This window comes from Pteronotus mesoamericanus, unplaced genomic scaffold (assembly GCF_021234165.1).
Source record: "Pteronotus mesoamericanus isolate MK-2021 breed Mesoamerican mustached bat unplaced genomic scaffold, CSHL_Meso_final contig_130, whole genome shotgun sequence".
NCBI lineage: Eukaryota > Metazoa > Chordata > Mammalia > Chiroptera > Mormoopidae > Pteronotus > Pteronotus mesoamericanus.
This window is the reverse complement of record NW_026555060.1, coordinates 5,726,744-5,731,591: the sequence shown is the minus strand read 5'-3', so window position 1 is coordinate 5,731,591 and position 4,848 is coordinate 5,726,744. Positions and strand designations below refer to the sequence as shown.

Sequence of the window (4,848 nt, the reverse complement as noted above, 5' to 3'; positions counted from 1 at the left end):
AATGTTCATTGGAGTCTTTAGAGGACGGATGGGGCTTGGGTTTAAACATAGTAGTAGAAATGTATCCGGAAATAGTCATAACTTTAAAAAATGATTATATAAGATGTGCCCCAAAAGGGCATTGTTTAGGAGTACATGCTGGTTACAAACAGTGGCCCCAAAGCACTTACTGACCTCGGCTGAGGGAGGTGGAGGTCAAGAACCAGGTGGCCTGCAGGGGCCTCATCACTAAGATTAGGGAATTTGGCATTAGGTCTGGGTTCACAAACAAATGTCAACAAGAACTTGCTGTGTGACTTGGAAACAGTATTCTCTCTGAATCTCTGTTCTTATCCATGAAATGATGTTTTTGTGCTTTCTAAATAGAACTGAAGTAATAAGTAATTCATGAAGGGCAATCCATGTATATTCCTTAGCACAGAGCCTGATGCATATAAATGTATAATAAATAATCGTTATTAATGTTGTTGATATAAGAAATGTCTAGACCTGTTGAGAATTTTTATGAGTTTATTTGAGCCAAAATAATGACAATTTCCAGGAAGCAAAATCTCAACAGATTGAGAAAATTCTCCAGAGAATGGCAGTTTTGTAGTTAATTTTATACATTACAATCAAAAGAAGAGGCGTAAGGAGGGTTACGTGAAATTCATTGGTGGTAGATTAGAGAGGCAGGAGAAAGCAAAGCGGGGAAATCTCTGAGATCGAATAAAGAGTAAAATGGAGAGACAGCTCAGCTCACTCTCTTTCTGCCACCATCTTGGGTCAGCATTCCCTGCACAAAATGCCTGGTGAAGCTGCCAAAACCATCCCTGCTACAGAGCAGGAGTTGCCACAGCCCCAGGGTGAGACAGGATCTGGAACAGAATCTGACAGTGAGGAACCAGTGCCAGAGCTCAAGGAACAGGATCCCACCAGGCACCCCACATGTCCAGCTTATCTGGCAGCAGCAGCTGAAACTGATGAAGAACCAGTCAGTAAAGCAAAACAGAACTGGAGTGAAAACAAGGCATGGAAGACTACGTCCAAACTGGGTCTTTGACAGGTTAAAGTGGTTGCTAGGGTCACTGTCCAGAAATCGAAGAATATACTCTTTGTCGTCACAAAACCAAATGTCTACAAGAGCCCAGCTTCAGATACATACATAGTTTTGAGGGAAGCCAAGAGTGAGGATATGTCTCAGCAAGCATTGCTAGCAGCTGCTGAGGAATTCAAAGTTCAAGGCTCAGCTGTCTCAGACATTAAAGAAGATACACAGACCCCAACTGTACAAGAGGAAAGTGAAGAGGAAGTGAAGAGGAAGAGGGTGATGAGACGGGGTATTGAAGTTAAGGACATAGAATTGGTCATGCCACAAGCAAATGTGTCAAAGGCAAAGGCAGTCCAAGCCCTGAAGAACAAAAGTAATGATGTTATAAATGCTATTATGGAATTAGCAACATAACCATCTGTTCCTGACTGGTGTGGCTCAGTGGATTGGGCGTCGTCCCACAGACCAAAAGGTTGCTGGTTTGATTCCTATTCAGGGCACAGGCCTGGGTTGTAAGCCAGGTCCCCGGTTGAGGGTGTGAAAGAGAACTAACGTTTCTCTAGCACATCAATGTTTCTCTCCCTCTCTTTCTCCCCCTCTTTCCCTCTCTCTAAAAATAAATAAATTTTTCTTAAAAAACAATGTCTCCATCTAAAAATGAGGGGATTTTTGGGGGGGATGTTTCAAAAAAGATAATTGCAACCTGGTTTGAAATTTGTACTGTTTTTTATCATTATATAAAGTTATGGCTTCTTGTGGGGGAAAAATGTAGAGACAAATACTTCTTTTACATTGGTGGGGACAGGACATTTACAGCACATAGAGATGGTATGGGGGGACAAGATAACAGTGAGGGGTTCTGTGGTCTCATGCTCTGGTGGAAGATTGTGCCCTGAGAAGTCTGGAAAAAGGGGGTCACTCTGACATTCCAAAGGTATATTATTGTAGATGCATAAAGACAATAGACAAGCTCAGTTAAGGTAAACATTGACCTTTGTCAAGGAAGATACCAACCTAGGACATGACTACCCACCACGACTCATTTTGACTGTGGAAGTTTTAATTTCAGATGACCTTATGTGGTTACTTTAGCTTGTCAGGTTTAGCATATGGTCCCTTTTTTTGTCCACAAGGTATTCAAAACAAAGGAAAAAAAGCCAGCAAAAATTTAAGAAGAAGAAGAAAGAAACCTCACTGTGGTCACAGCAGTGCATAGAACCAGGAAGTTCTAGGAGGTGAAGGGGTCACAAAGACTGGCGCTCCAAGATACCAGGAAGCACACTGCTTCAGTTTATACTGTCAGTGACATGCACAAGCGAATTTGAGTCCTTTCAGAGAAGAAAAGGGTGACTGCTATGATATGCCATCCAAGTTCACCCCCCTGGGAATGAAGCAGTGATTGCCCCACTACTGGGAGTGTCTCTCGCTGAAGAGAACCACCTTGCCCAAAGTCATACCCATTCTCTGCATGGCCATGTCCTGTGACCATTTAACACAGGGATGCAAAGTTTCTGCCTTCTCACTCCAATGGGAAACAGTTCTGAAGGATCTTCCCGTCTTCAGAAATCTCCACGTGGTGAATTGAAGCTTCATTTGCACTGCATCCCATCTCAGTTTCTCCCTCTGTCCAGCCCTGCTTCCTTCCCTTCTCTCCCACAGATCTTGAACTCAAAGGCACAGCCTCATAAAGCCCCTGCATGATAATCTCCACCTTAGCCTCTGCTTCCTGGAGAATCCAACCTGTGACAGGTGGTACTACTGGTGGTAGGGGGAACACAGTCCCTAGCATGAGGTGGTAGTGAAGGTGTTAAATGACTGCAGGTAAGGAGCTAGATAGCATACTGGTAGAAGAGAGTGCATTGGCTTGTGCTAGTTTCTGCCACTGGAAAAACACAAGGGAAATACTAACCATAAAGACAGTGGGCTTGAGTGGCTTTTCTGACTCAATTGAGGTGTTGGAAAAAGATAAGCTAGGAGTGAAAGGCGGAGGTTCTCCTTAGTTGCAATAAAAAGAAGCTCTCATCTCCCTCAGCAGAAGAGCTGAGAAAATTGAACACCAGTTCCAGGAATTAACATGAGAGTAGCTAAACTTCAAAGAAGGTTAAACTCTTAACTTAGGCAGATCTACTCTGCTAGGGTCACAGCCCTGGTTGAGTAAAAACCAGACCCTGCTATGCTGGGGACACCTGGGTTGATACCCCAACTCAAATTTTGAATCTCCAGATTCCCAAGAGCCCTACAGAAATAGAACACACCTCCTTATTAATGGCTAGCATTCTTCTCTTGCTTGAAGACAATGCGGAAGCCTTTTCCTTGCAAGATGGCATGTGCCAACCTCAGGATTTGGCCCTATCTACCCCCTTCACTTCTAGGCCTATAATTATAAGTTGTAGCAAACATAGCCATGCTGGTCATGATAAGGGAGAAAAAGGACTATACACAAAAGGAGCTACAGGACCTATCCATCTTTTATAAACACAAACTAGAACATTGTAGATGGGATTGGTTTCTAAAGGTGCTGGAATAAGGGGGACAGAGAATATTGTTCTAAAAGACAGTTTATTAATTTGAAAGACTATTCAAGGATACATGATTTAAAATTCTAGCAAGGGCACCAAGAGATGGTGCAAGCACAGTCCCAGGATGGCCCCTAGAAGCATGGAAGAAGCAATAGCTTACACTAAGGGGGAATAGAAATAGCAGAGTTGCCATGGCAGATGGTAGAAGGAGAGAGAAGGGCTCAGGGAAGCACGCATGCTAGAGTGAGTACATTATGTATGGAGGAAAACCCACCAGATATCAATGTTCCAGAGGATACACGATTTACTGAAGCAACTAGACATCCCTGGTAAGAGGGCCACCAACATCAGTAAAAAGTTCAGTGTTGGCATTCTTTAGCAGACCAGGGCTAATAGCAGGAAATACTATTACAGAATGGGGATCACTGATGAAAAGACATCCCCCACCACACACACGCACGCACGCACACACGCACGCACACACGCACACAATAGAGGACAGATGGTAGTACTTAACCATTCCAAGCCAGGTAGATGCAATTTCCCTAATGCATGGCAAGGCCAAAATGGTAATGGATGTATCTGGCTTACAGATAATTGTGGAGATGATGAATAGAAAACAGTGTCCCCAGGGGAAAAATACAAGGACAACCAAGAAGGGTACTAAATGAATATGCAGTCATGCACTGAATAACAATGCTTCCATCATCAACGGACCACACGTATAATGGTGGTTCCATAAGATTACAATGGAGCTGGAAAATTTCCTATCACTTAGTGACATTGAAGCCATTGTAAGGTTGTAGGGCAATGCATTTCTCTTTTGTGACAATGTCAGTGTATCAACAGTAATGATATTGGCTAGAAATGCCCGGGGCACTCATCAGTGCTGGTGAGCTTTCCACCGACATCTCCAGTTTCTGAACCAACCCTCCTGTTCTTACTGCATTGTAAGGTGCCCTTCCACACGAAACATTAGGACACTTTGAAGGAAAACCTTTATTATTTCTAGGCCCTGGAGATTACAAAGCATGCCAGGGGCACACAGAGACATCAGGGGGAGAGGAGGGAACAATTGGGATTGAGAGCAGGGCAGGGAGGGCACTCAGATTTCATGGGTTCACTCTTTATTGGTGAATTTAAAACATAAGAACAAGAATTTAAAGCGCAGGAAGAGAAACAGTAGCCAAGCTGCCAATAATGGAAATCGACCAAGGTCTAAAACAAAGAAGCCTCAGTGAGGGGAGGCAGCCTGGCTCTTTAGTGTGTGGCTAGCAATATGTTTATTGGAGATAGCCT

General features: G+C 43.6%; 1 pseudogene; it reads left to right on the top strand.

Annotated features, from left to right (window-relative positions):
- The first annotated feature begins 784 nt into the window (after window positions 1-784).
- Window positions 785-1,394, top strand: LOC129084053 (nascent polypeptide-associated complex subunit alpha-like; annotated as a pseudogene).
- The last annotated feature ends 3,454 nt before the right edge of the window (window positions 1,395-4,848 follow it).